This window comes from Canis aureus, chromosome 36 (assembly GCF_053574225.1).
Source record: "Canis aureus isolate CA01 chromosome 36, VMU_Caureus_v.1.0, whole genome shotgun sequence".
Taxonomy (NCBI): Eukaryota; Metazoa; Chordata; class Mammalia; order Carnivora; family Canidae; genus Canis; species Canis aureus.
This window is the reverse complement of record NC_135646.1, coordinates 21,421,914-21,435,571: the sequence shown is the minus strand read 5'-3', so window position 1 is coordinate 21,435,571 and position 13,658 is coordinate 21,421,914. Positions and strand designations below refer to the sequence as shown.

The 13,658-nt window shown below is 49.4% G+C and overlaps 1 protein-coding gene and 1 long non-coding RNA gene across 10 annotated transcripts in view; one reads left to right on the top strand and one right to left on the bottom strand.

The window, feature by feature from the left end:
- Window positions 1-13,658, top strand: part of SPATS2L (spermatogenesis associated serine rich 2 like) — a 160,538-nt gene that overhangs the window by 125,258 nt on the left and 21,622 nt on the right. The gene's annotated exons all lie outside the window — the stretch shown is intronic.
- Window positions 1,505-7,054, bottom strand: LOC144305732 (uncharacterized). The gene is made up of 4 exons (XR_013372800.1): window positions 6,903-7,054; window positions 6,507-6,633; window positions 2,492-6,292; window positions 1,505-1,999 (listed from the first exon to the last, which is right to left on the bottom strand). It is a non-coding gene; the product is annotated as an uncharacterized LOC144305732 (long non-coding RNA).

Genomic DNA, 13,658 nt, shown 5'->3' with positions numbered 1-13,658 from the left:
GTTTGAGTGAGAAGAAACCCAATACACATAATTCATTGGAGTTTGAAATTGGCCCCAAAGTGCATGAATGATGTAGAACACAACCTCAACAAATGATATTTTTGACAAATTCCTGGAAGGCTTATATCATGAATGCTACTGAGAAAACAAAATATTTTCCAACCTTATCATTAATAAATAAGAAAGACTCCCTTAACGAAACTCAGAAACATCTTAGACAAGCTTAGTGATAGAATTGCATTCTTGGGTATCTTGAAGACTGGAATTAAGAAATGGCACACTGGTGTGGTTTTGGTTGTGCCCTGCCCTGCCCTACTCTGCAGCTGACGTTGATGGAAGATGTTTCTTGGAGCCCTGTATATTTGCTCATGTCCACAATTGAAATGAAGCATCTATTGGTAAAGGTTAAGTTATTACCAGTAGAAAAAGTTCTCAGTGTATCACTCAAGACTCTTCCAGTTTCAAGTGATGGAAACCCAAGTCACACTAGTTAATGACAAAGGAGAATTTATTGGCTTATGAAAAATTGAGAAGATTCCTTTAGGCAAATTTGGTTCTAAGCCCAAATTGTGTTCTGAGAATTCCATTTCTCTCTCCCTCCCTCTCTCCTTCCCTCCCTCCTTCCTTCCCTCCTTCCCTTTCTCCTTGTCTCCGTCTCTCCCTCCTTTTCTTTCTCAGCATCTCGTATAATCTCCTGGTTCCACTTATTCTTGGCTTGATTCTTGGGTGTGATCTCTCCACGTGGTAGTAAAGATGCCCCCGTAGCAGCTCCATGCTTACATAATCCTTAGTCCCTGTGATCTGAAAGAGACCTTTGTCTCCAGTAGTTCCAGCAGAAGCCCAAGGGCTAATTCGCATTGACTGGGCTGAGCCGTGTATCTGTCCCTAAACTGGTCACCGTGGCAAGAGAGACAGTCTTCCCACCAGCCAGGCTGGGGTCTTGTGCCCTGCACAGAGTTAGAGCTGGTGAGCCCCACCTGAATGCCGTGGACCAAGAGTTGAAGGGCTGTGGTTCCTGAAGGAAAATCAGGGCGCCAAGGAGAAAAAATAGAAAGACCAGAAAAACAAACCCACAGTGCCTGCGCTCAAGTGTGTTCTCTGTATCTCATTGGCTCTCCATGATTCTAGAAGTTGACCACGTGTTCCGCCTCTCTTTCCTTTCCAAGTCCTTTCTTTGACACAGATGCGCTTTTTAGCAGATTATAGAGTTGTGTAAAACCAAGGATCACACTTAACACAATCTAAAATTTCCAAAATTTAAACCATCTGCCACCTAGAGCTTAAGATCCCAATGTGCACAAGGTACCAGAGACTTGAAAGAAAACCGTCTCCATCAGTTATTGTGCAGTGAGGGACCGTGAAGGGCATGACTGGGCTCTCCACCCCGTCACGTCAGCTGGACCTTAGCAGAGCTCTCCTCTCTGCCACCAGACGAGAAACTAATTGTTCAAAGTACACTCCAGGAATATGTTTGAAAGTTCTTAAAGAAGGTAAAGATGCAGGCAGGCAGTGGGCCGGGGCTGGCTCGTGGGGCCGGAGCTTCCAGCCCCCGGAGGCCCGAGACAACGCTCGGAGAAGGCCACTCTGTCTTACTCTTTTGTGTGGCATTTTAGAGTAAACTCTTCCTCGGGGGCCTCGGTAGGATACCTTCCATCCGAGTGACTCACACACCAATTGACAAAGTGTAGCACTGACCTCAAATTACCTCTCTCCTCCAGCTGCTCCGAGTACTTTTTTTTTTTTATTTCCTTAGTAAAATGAACACCACATGGGTCACGAGACATCTTGAGATTTATAGCAGACTCTGAGTGTTTCACTCCTCAAGAGCTGGAAGCGTAGGGCCGGGGAAGTCAGCACCCAGGGAAGTTGTGTATCTTTTCTCTGCTTATATGTCACGCTTTGTTTCAAACCGATGGGTAGGATGGTTTCTGAATGAGCTCTGCCAAGCAGTACTGCTGTTTAAAAGTCACCTCGTAGCAAATGGCACTTTTCCTCCAAACTGAAGAAGAATAAATATAGATTAACCGTTTTTTTTTAACGTGCTCTTGCTACAAAACGCGTCAACACCAGCACTTGTTTTCCGATCTAAACTTTAATAAAAATGACCCCCAAATAATCACCTACATGTTAACTTAAAAATAACACAAAATTAAGTCTTTCTTATCGACCATTAACATGAGTTTCTGCCAAATGGAAAAACGTTACATCTCTGTTCCAAAGAAACCTGCGGTCTAGCCAGCAGGGTGATTGATGTCCTTGGATAAAGTCTTCCTCCCATTTTCTGAGGGGGAGAAATGGATGAATTTTAGGGATTGTGGTGCTCTTTAAAAAGAACAGGTCACAGAACCGAAGACGAAAACTTAAATGTGTTAAAAAATGAAGCTTTCCTGTTGGTGGTGACATCATGGACTCTAGACATTAGAGAAAACTTTGAATGCAATGCCATTCGTTTTACACGACCAGAGCCTGAGGATTACATTGTAAGGCTTACCCAGCTTGAGAAGATGTGGGACAAGCCCTCTGGAGATTTCCAAAATGAGAGCTGGTTCTGAGATAGATGTCGATTCACCCGGTGCACAGGCGATGTTGTACTTGTGCATCTTCTCTCCTGGCCCGGCGCCATCAGGTGCCCTCACCAAAGTGTTCAACAGGCATTTGCGTGTGACGTAGAAACAGATAGAAACTCTCAGGTAAGAAATTCTAAACATTCACTCTGCTACCCCACTTCAGGAGGTGAATCCTCCCTGTTCAAATTCTCCAAAAGCCTGCTGGGATTCGCGGGAGCCGTGGTTGTGTGAGGCTGGGCGAAAGCCCTTTGCTTGCACATGCCCGGGGCCCAGTGAGCACGCATCTGAATAAAATGAACCAAATGCTTTTCCTTCCCCATCTGGCTGTGAAGAACACTTTGTTCAATACAGTTATTGAAGAAAACCATCCAGTGGCTAAATCGTGATATCGAAATTGGCATCCAACCAGGACACAGTTACATTAGGCTAGATGACCATTACATGGATCGTTCTCATTTTCCCAGAAAGACTTGGGGATCTGAGAGGGCAGCAAAGATGACACGATGCTCTCACACCGTCTTAACAGAAAATATATTTTGCAACATGAGTGTCTGTGCGAAAAGTCCCACCAGGAACCAACATGAAACAGCTGGTTCCCTTTCTATACGGTTGGCCCCCTACCACAACTGGAAAATATTCATCCTTTGGAATCATAGATTTATGAATTTAACTGCCAGATTTAATTGCTTTGTGTGCAGACTAGTCTAGCTTCTCACCGCAGAATTGTGTGTGCGTGCGTGTCCAAGTTGATGCTGAAGGATTAAAATGAACAATAAACATTAAATTCAAGAAACATCGAGGAAGGAGAATAATACTTGATAGCTGTGCCATATGCTGGGAGGGAAAGCATTCCAAAATAGAGCTGTAAAAATTGCTAGGTGCTCTTGTCAATTTAACTTCTAATTAAAAGCACTCCTAAAGGAAATGGAAGATGGTAATGAGCCAGAGGGTCGAGCTTGTGCTGGGGATGGGGTAACAGGGTCATAGAGAATGGCGGCTGGGAGGGACAATATTTCTAGATGCTTTGCTTTCACGTAGGAAAAGGAAATCAGCCAAAGCCCCCATCCTTATCCGTCATGCTTATTTTTCCCCCAAAGTGATGCCAGGTCTTACTTCAGCAGGATTTGGAGCAGGTCAGGAGACCCAGGCCCTGCTCGCCCCACCCCACCCCCACCCTTCTCGCCTCTTTCTCTCCATCTCGGAGCAAAGACAGGTGCTCCCCACAGGCCTGGGGCTCCTCCCCACAACACCACGCACTGCGAGATAAACCTGTAATGGTTTCCCCATAACTGCTTTCCTTTTTTCATATTGATGATTGACGCTCATTATTGTGTCACTGATCACCTCATCCCTTTGGTGACCATGGGTCCTCCTTCCCAAAGTGACATACTTAATTTTTGCGTTAGCGAAGGTTCGCGGAGTGTTGAGACTCTCTCCATCAGCCAAAGGAATTACCCTCCAAGTGAGAATTTCTGGCTGCAGAAAAAGCTGTTCTGAGATGATGTCTAGCTTCTTCCCGCATCCCTCAAATCCCCCTCCAAGGTGGGCCTCTCATCTGCTGTGCGGCTCTTGGTGGTAGCCAAGCGACACCACACACGACCGCCAGGGCGGGCGGCAGGGTGGCCCCACACACTGACCAGATAGCATCGCTGGGACATTTTAAACATTGTGTCCTTTTCCTAAGAAGGCCTCCCAAGGGGGAGCGGGGCCTTTCGGAACGAGCAGGGCAGGGACGTGTCCCATATTCCCCGTCTGCTGTTCCTTGGGTGCCCCAGTAGCGTAGCAACCGTGGGGTGTACGATATTGCAACCACTCCACTTTGAGTCCAAATAAGACAGTTCTTTCCTTGCAGGGTTATCACATAGCAGCATCCTTTCCTCCTGGGTTGATCCCTGCTCCGCCCCCACCCCTGCATTCCCCAAACTTTTAGCTGATTTTTGGTTAATACCTAGCTTTCCATTTTATGCCAAAAGCCTGGTTTTCCTGTGTTCTTGGGTGTTTTTCTTTTCTCTTTGTGAAAAACTTCACATTGACTGAAATATTACTTCTCTGCACGCCGGAGCACATGTGTGTGCACTAGAATTAAAACCTCCTCGGGCTTTGCCTACGAACCACCGCCAGAGCTGCGGACGGCACTGGTCCGAGGGGGGCTCAGAAGTAGGTGGTTGGCGGTTTTTTTTAAAAGAACTCCGGGTGATTGTTTTGTGCATCAGTGGCTGAAAGCCGGCTCAGTGAGAGTCCTCAAACGGGGTGATAGGTCTGTGGCTAGAGCACCGTTCTCAGCTGGATGCATTTGCCTCCAGGAGACAGTTGGCATGTTTGGAAGTATTTTTGGTTGTCACAGCAGCAGAGAGGGGGTGCTCCCGGCACCTATTAGGTGGGAGCCCGGGATAGGCCTAGAGATCCTAGAATGCACGGGACAGCCCCCCACCCCACCCCACCCCATAACGAGGAGTTACCAGAGATGTCAGGAACGCTGGGAAAGTGGGGGCGGGGGGGGGGCGTGGAGAGCAGAGGAAAGTGAAAGGAAGAGTCCATCCACTTGTCCTGCTGTAGCTCCTGGAGGGGGGAACTGGGATTCCTCCCTCGGCAACACCTCCCAGGACCCACTTGCCCCTCCCCCAGGGGCCCTCCTAAGCCACCCACCTCAGGAAACAGGAGAGAGGGTGTTTCTCATCCAATCATTTCCACACCCCCAAACATAAGCCCAGTGTCCTCTCTTTTCTTACCGGCGCCGTAGGAAATTTTGCACAGAAACTCTCTAGCTACACATTTTATAGGTCAGATGACATTTTTGTCTTCTTATGACCAGAAAAAGAATTACATTGAAGTGTAGAAAATTGAGGGCTTTGCTTTTGTGTGTGTGTGTGTGTGTGTGTGTGTTTGTGTGTGTCTACTTTGCATTGCAGAATTCAACTCTGTCCTTAGGAGCAAATGGAAAAATTAAGAACCGGAGGTTGTTGCTAACACCAGGCAGTCACTCTCATTAGCCATTCAGTCTCTACCTAAGTCTTTTTCTCATTTTGCAATAAAACCAAATATCACAGTGGGGGCTAGGATGAGGATGAGGTATGTAAAGATAAATACAGTGGGGGATTGTTTCATTAAGTGTCTGTTTAGAGGATTATTCTTTTTCTTTGGCTTCAGCCAGGCAGCAATATTACTTGGTGTTCCTGGGCACACATGGCCTGTGTCCAGCAGCTGTAGTGCCAGTGACATCCGCAGCTGTGCCAGCCCTTGAGCTGTTCAAGCTGAATGAAAACAGGTCTCTCTGTACCTTACGGTGCAGTCGCGGTTGAGCAAATACTTGGTGACCATCTAATTGGCTGAGTCGTGGAAAACTGTGGTGCCACGTATACCTCGATGGGTGAGTATAGGAAAAATATGTATTAGTGGACACAGTTCCCAGAATCAGAACTGGGTCACAGAATTAGATGCTGTGACAACCAGCAAACTTCGTTTTTGAGTTCGGTCACATGGCAGGTATTGACATAAGCGCGGATGACGAGCAGAGGCTCCATTTTAAAACCATTGGCATTCCTCGTGTTCCCGTGAACGTGGAGAGTTCTGGAGGAGGGTGTTTGTCCGGTTAGGTTACAAAGTGCTGCTTTTCTCTAGGCCAGTCAACAGGGGTTGTTTGTCAAGGGATTACCTGGAGGGGAGCTGACGAGGGGAACCTTTCCAGCCACTCGGCCTTGGTAGTTAATGCCTCAGACTTTGGCTTCCTGTTAAATGACAGCAAATGTGTCAAATGATTGCCAGATTTTGCCGGCGCCTTAGATTAAACATGTAATGAAGACAAAATCAGGAATTTGCCTTGTCTTTTTTTAATGGTTTTTAAAAGAAATTTAGTAAAATTCTCCGAGTCCTTCTGCTTGGGAGGTAGACATAGTCTTCCCATTGATGGAAACCTGCCCCAACACAGACTTCCCGACTCACCTGCTTGTGACTTGTACCAAGAACCGTGTGACGGAAATGAAACAAACCCGAACCTTCTGGGCACACCCAGCGTTCGAGGTTATGCCAGCATGCTGAAAGAACCCGCAGCACGGAGATGAACACACACCTGCAAAGGATACCAAGGGGCAATGATGGACGAGGCCAATAAACGTATTTCTGCCCCCGGAGGGCCCTGTGCATGGTCTGTCGCTGTCCTAGCTGACGAATTGCCCAAAATGACTCCCTTTCCTTACTCTGCACCAGTCCAATAAATAGAAATAAGCTCCGGGATCCACTCTGAACTGTGCCAAGGGTAAATACCATAAACCATGGAGAAACGCAAGGGTCCTGTGACTTTGTGACTAAGGCAAGTCCCCGCCGTGTTTCAGATCTCGCCTCGTTTGTGAATATGTGTCATTCTAAATAGGTGTAGCTCGCTCCTTGGAGGTGAAGGCTTCTCCTTTCCTATTTTCTTTGCTCCCCGAGGTTTTTCTGTGCAGTGGATGTTTCCCCAGGGCCGCTGCCAGCAGCCCCAGTGAATCAGTCGGCGTGCAGGAAGCGAAGGTGGATAAATACAGAAAGTCCAGGCCTGGCCTTTTCCGGGGTGGAGTCGCCAGGAAACCAGCGCACGTGGCACCTTGTCCCGGCCTCGATGAGCTCCGTGCGCGCTCAGCCCCATACGTTTGTCCGCCACCCGCGCGGCGCTGGAGGTCAGCCTTCCTTGCGGGGTAGTAGGTCCGCAGGAAGAGCGGATTATGGTTTCAGCTTGAAATCTGAAAAGATCTCTGAACCTTTTCAGCAAAGGAGGGCTGCCGGTCCCACCGGCTCGGAAACGTGCCCCTGAATAGGGTTCATTTCCGTGGTAGAAAGAGAAATTTTAGAAAGGAATTAAGCAAATTGTTCTTTATCTGGACAATCCCAGGTGGAGAGGGTGTGTGTGTGTGTTTTAATATACAGTATAATCCCTTTTCACTGGGAAAAATCAAGACAAATTTGTTTGTATATAGTAGTGTAAATGGAAAACAAATTCTCGTTTTCGAACTGGGATGTCCCGGATCACAAGCTCAGAATGGATCTTAGGAGTGATTTCTGTTTATTGCACTAATACAGAGTGAGACTCCGTAGTCCTTAGGGGAAACTAAGGAGTCATTTTGGGCAGTTTGTCAGCCAGGACAGCAAGAAATCATATAGCAGGCTGTGCCTGAAGTCAGTGGAATCCTTACTATGTCAGTCCCGGTGTTCTTGCAGTGACTGTAAACCCGTGGTTCTTCACAAGCCAGATTCTAACAAAAGTCACACCTTCCGAGGTTTATTAACCACTTAATTAGAAGGTATGGCGGGTAGAGTTGGAATAGGGTTTAAATCTCATGTCCGCGTATTCTAGCTTTGACAGTGATGGAGGTTCTTAACCTCTACTCAGCTATAACACGGGGTACTACTGTCACTTTCTAGGGGTTTTGTGAAGATTTTCTGTGCCGAAATGCACGTCTCAGACCATTCTAAGAAATCTCTAGTCTGACCCACCTAGGTTGGTTCTCTTCCTTTCCAGATAAGTATTTCGTCACTCTCTTTCTCTCTGGGCCAAGACGGTGGGAAGAGCTCTCTCTCTCCACCTTTCTGTGTGGCGTGTGGTGGATCCCAGCTATGAGATACGGAGGTCTCCTCAAAATGTCCTATTGCTCGTTGCTTGATGCAGAGAGAAGTGAGGCAGAAGGACTCCCTGATTCTGAGCAGCCACCATGGCCAGCAGAGCAGCCCTCCTGCTCCGCTCAGGCCCTGCCATGCCTTCTCTCTGCCTTCTCTTCCACTTTCTTCACTCACCCCTCCAGCGGGGAGACAAACATGTCATGAGCTGGCGCTCTCAGACTTTGGCATGCATGGGGACACCTGGACTCCATTCCCGGAGGCTCTGATCCTGTGGGTGCGAGGGGAGCCCAGGACTCTGCATGTGATGAGTACCGTGGGGGCCAGTATAGGCAGCCTAAGGACCACACTTGAAGAAGCACTGCTAGAAATACTGAGGGATAAAAGATGCTGTCTTTCCAAAAGGAGTCCAAGGGGTAGTGGGAGTAGATAGAAACAGGCTGTGTGATGCAGGATGGCGGAAACTGTAAGGGAGCACACATGGGGATGGGTTTACGGCTGGCTGGACCTGGGTCCGATGCAGAGGTGGTAGTGGGCTGGCCCTCGAAGTGCGGCTAGGACTTGCCAGACTGAGAGAGGAGAGAGAGGAGTCCGTGCAGAAGAACAGCTCGAGGAACCAGAAGCAGAGAGGCCAGCGTGCTCTGGGTGGAGTGCATTTTCTGGGTCTCCCGCCACTAATAAATGAATCGTGAACACCTCTCTCTCAAACCAGCAAGCTTATTCATAAGTCACATTTTCATCCGTATACTAGAAATTAGAAAAAGTCTACTTTCCAAAATAAAGAGTAAGTACCTAAAGTTTAATATTGCATTTCCCCCCACACCCTACCTCTCCCCACCTTGGGAAGTTAGTGGACGAGGGAAGGTGGCAGTGAGACTGGAGATGCTGGCAGTGGTCAATCACCTTAGGGCCCAGACCGAGAAGCTCAGGTGCCCACCTTCCCCCTCTCACACACGCGAGCACTGGGAGGCCAGGGCCTGGGGCCGGATGCGAGCCAGCCATCCCCCATCCCGTGACTTCTTGTGCCACGTCCGTCTCCTCCAGTGTCAACAGCCACCACGATGGCTTCTGCATAGGTGGCTCCCCTCCCCCCTCCAATAGGAAAGAAATGCCATGCTATTGAGTGGTTGACTCTCTTGGGGGGTGTGAAACAAAGAGATACTTTGCCTTGTTTTATTTTGAAATTTGTCTTATTTTATCCAGCTTTTTTAATGAGCATTTAAAACGCAGTAAAAATACGAAGAATGTCAACTCGGCTCTTTAAATGGAGCTCCTTGGGCCATCACACCGTTAACATCCACAGATACAAGTTTACTTTCTTTTCCGTAGTGGTAGCATTAATTCTGGTTTTTCTAAAGGGTGTGGGAGTAAATGATATAATTTTTGTAGCTACAGAAACTGAAATACAGTTAAGTTGCTTTCCCTGCACAGTGGTATCCATGGAAAGGAACAAAGCTAAGAAGTAATTAGCAAAGATAAGAAATTATATCATTAAGTGAAATCATATAAATGATGCTAGATGGAGGTATACAAGGAGTACAGATGTTTCAGCTAAACGTGGTATTGTGGGATTTGTGGAATTTATAGGATTTCGCGAATCTGATATCATTTTTAAGACTCCAAGAAGAAAGAATCCCTGTGGGTTGTTTTGTTTTGTTTTGTTTTGTTTCTCCAATTACCTGTTTGCTTTTTGAGGAGCTCCTGGGTTTTGTACGGACTGGGAGTCAGTCCGTAGGTGGAATCTGCAGTGTCTCATTCCAGAAGCGCACCTCAGACAGCGCGATGAAATATTCATTGACTGTGATTTAAATCATCGTAGGATTCCAACATAAAAATACACAACTAAGAGATATTAACATTAACAGGTGATATTACCTAGGATAAAAGAAAGAGAAATACAACGGGCTCACCTGATTGGCAAATCGAGTGCTGTTACCGTGTTCATTGCCAGCCAGAGGGATTTTAACTGCTGTGTTTTAAGTATGATTCACGTGCAGAGGCCCCGCCGCTTCACGTCCCCGGTAATCCCGATTACCAGGCCCCTCTTCCAAGGGCTGGGTCCCACCCCAGCCTACACGCTGTGGACACGTGTGTTGGGTTTTGCTTCGTTTACCAAAGAACAGTGTGGAGTTCAGGACATTTTTAGAAAGACCAACTTGTCACCACTGTCACATTCGGAAAAGAAGATTTCCAATTATTGGAAAGAAGGCAGGTTGTTGTCAAACCCCAGGGAGCAACGCACAGGGGAGCAGGTGACAGCCCCAGGAATCCCAACAAAGCAAAACGAAGGAATTGGACCCAGCCAACCAGTTAATAATGAGCGTGGCAAGAGCGGCCACGGCGGTAGGCTAGGCGGGTGGGGGGTCTCCGGGGCCACTTCAGAGGCGGGGACCACGTGGGGGCAGAGGAAGAGGAGTCGCGACAACTGGGTGAGTGATGATACCAGTGACCAGCGCGCAGGGTACGCGGCGGGGACAAGATGGGGATGGGGGCAGGAAAAAGAACTTTCCTCTGCCCTCGGGGCTTTGGCCGAGACCCCTGTAATGGAAGACCAAGAAGAGAAAGCCGAGCAAGAGCCTATTACCCTGTGCGCCTCACTCAGACCCGGGAGCGCCCGGGGCGCAGGGTGCCAGTCGGGTGCCAGTCGGCTGTGGCGCCGGCAGGGACCGAGCGGGAGGTGGGGGCTCTCGGGGACGGTACGGGGTCTTAGCGAAGACGCGTGGCCCTTAGCAGGACGGCCTGGGGCGTGATCACTCGGACAGTGTGTCTGGGTGTGTGTCGACTCGTGGGCCCCCCTCCTGGGACGGGAGTCGGCGATCTTCCCTGCTTGGCGCGCTAGCACCTCCTCCGGGACACCTGGGCCCCTTGGGAGGCTCTGCTTGGCGGCCCCGCAGGTGCCTGCAGCTCGCGATGACCGTCCACCTCAGCGCCGGGGCGGGGGCCGGCCCGCGACCCTTCTGGAAGAAGGAGAGGAGGGCTGGGGAGTCGGCAGCTCGCTGGATCATGGGTCCGTTTGCAGATCGTGGGTGCCGTTTGCAGGCACCTGCTGCAAGTGCTGGAGCTGCCGAGCGCCTGAGCCGGGGACGGGGAGCCACACGCGGTCTCGTTGCGTCTGTGCCCATCAGGCCCAGGACAGCAGCTCTGGCCACCTCAGCAGTAGTTGGCAAATGGGCCCTGCTGCCACCCCTGTCCGGCTCTACCCTGGGCCCCAGAGCTCCTGGTCCCGCTTGGGGAGCTGGACTGGATGTGGTGGCCCTGGGGACAGTAGAGTACACCCCTGAGGTCCAAGGGAGTGAAAGGCATCGTCCTGCCATGCACCTGGTGGGCAGAACTCTGGGGGCGCCCACAGGAAGGGGCCTCGGCCGGCGGCGCCCCAGCTGCCGCTCCCCGGACGTGCCAGCTGCCCGAGCCGGTGCGCAGGAGGGAGCGCAGAGCATGGCAGCGGCGGGTTTATGCGGGCTCTTCTCGGGGCAGGAACTCTGGCCCGTGACCTGCCGTTCCCTTGCCTGCCTTGTGCAGCCCGGTGCCCGACGTGCGCCCCTCTCTCCCCGTCCTGTCTCTCTGCTGGGCTGGGGGACGGGGGCTCCCCTGCAGCAGGCCCGTCCCCCCATCCGCCCAGGCTTCGCCTCAAGGAGCCTCTGGACGCAAGCACTCCATCCGCAGAAGGCCCTGAAGCCAACTGTCGGGGATCAGAATGTCCCCACGCCGTCGGGGATCAGATGGGGATCAGATGGTCCCTGCGATTCCTCTGGCTGCGGCCCCCAGAGGCAGACTGAGCGACGGGAGCTGTGGCCTGGTTTTAACTCTAACACCGAATCCGGCCCTGGTGCAGATGGAGTTCCTGAAACTCCCTTGGGGTCCCCGCTTGCATTGCGCAGGCCCTTGGGGTCCCCGCTTGTATGGCTCAGGAGCCACCGGCAGGTTCGCTCCCGGCTTGGCAGCCCGGCCAGTCCCGCGGCCGCTCCCAACCTCCCGACGCAGCAGCTTTGCTTAGGACGAACCGGACTGGACCTGGCTCCCCCCAGCAGCCAAGTGAAGCGGTTTTGTCACTCAGTGTCTTCGTCTCCGGATTTAAAGAAGAGTCTGTCACAGAGCAGAAGATGATAAATCTCTTCCGGCTAAAGTGCCTTTCTGGTTCTCTTTATTTTTGTTGTTAGAAGTCCTCTACAGAAAAGAAGCAAGACAGTGGAAACATTTTCGTAAGATGACACTTTATCTCTGTGATTAACTATATAATAAACCGTAAAGGCTTTGCCATGGTAATCTCCTCCTTACACCTTATTGCTTTAATAATAAAAGCTTTTTTTATGGCAGCAGAATAAAATTTTACTATCCAGACAGTTTAGATAAAATGAGAAGATGTGTTTTTGGAAGGATAGAGGGCACATCCGAAACACGTGAGGTCAGCGTGGGTTTTCTGTGAGCTCAGTGTCTGTAGAGCGTGTTCGGAGTGTCATGAGGCAGGTGCCCTCGGGGGGACTTCATCCAGCCATTTAGAGGACTCTCAGTTGGGTGTCTGGGTGGCTCGGTTGGTTGAGCATCAAACTTGGGATTTTGGCTCAAGTCTGGATCTCAGGGTCATGAGATTGAGGCCCACATGGGGCTCCATGCTCAGCAGGAGGTCGGCTTGTCCCTCTCCTTCCCCCTCTGCAGCCCCCCTGCTCGTGGGCGTGCTCTCTGTCTCTCTCTCTCTCTCAAATAAATTAAGAAACTTTAAATTAAAAAGAAAGGAACTTTTAGTGGTCAGTGAAAGGCTAAAGAATTCTGTATTTCTGTCAAGTACGGAGGGTTAATGTTTCAAAGCAAAACTGTTCAAAACCCAAGAGTTACAGATGAGTAGTGGGAGAAAGCACAACTTCTAATAATTTATTACCACCCTAATTTGCATACAGAATCATCAACTACCTGTTTTGATCCTGAGCCAAAGCCTGTGTGGTTTGGTGATTATCATCGCACTTTTATTCATAAGCTTCTGTCTCAAATGATTAGATTCTTTCAGTGGCAAAAATCCTATAAATTTTTGCTTAAACATGATTTGTATGCGAGCACTACAGTACACCCATTAAGAAGCTTCATTACTGTATCCCACAGAAAACGGAATACATGGTCTTTCCTGCTCATCAGTGTTGAGCAATTTCTTTTTCTTTCTTTTTGTTTCAAGTTTTTGTTTAGATTCGTGTTAGCTCACATGGACTGTAACCTTGGTTTCAGTAGAATTGAGTGATTCGTCACTGACATGTAACACCCAGTGCTCATCCCGACAAGCCCTCCTTACCCCATCACCCGTTTAGCCCGTCCCCTGCCCACCTCCCGTCCAGTGACCCCCAGGTCGTTCTCTGTAGTTAAAAATCTCTTATGGTTTGTTTCCCTCTCTTTTTCTCTCTTCTCCTTGGTCATCTGTTTTGGTTTCTTAAATTCCACGTATGAGTGAAATCATATGGTATTTGTCTTTCTGTGCCAGACTTATTTCACTGAGCATAATATACTCTAGCTCCATCCGTGTTGTTG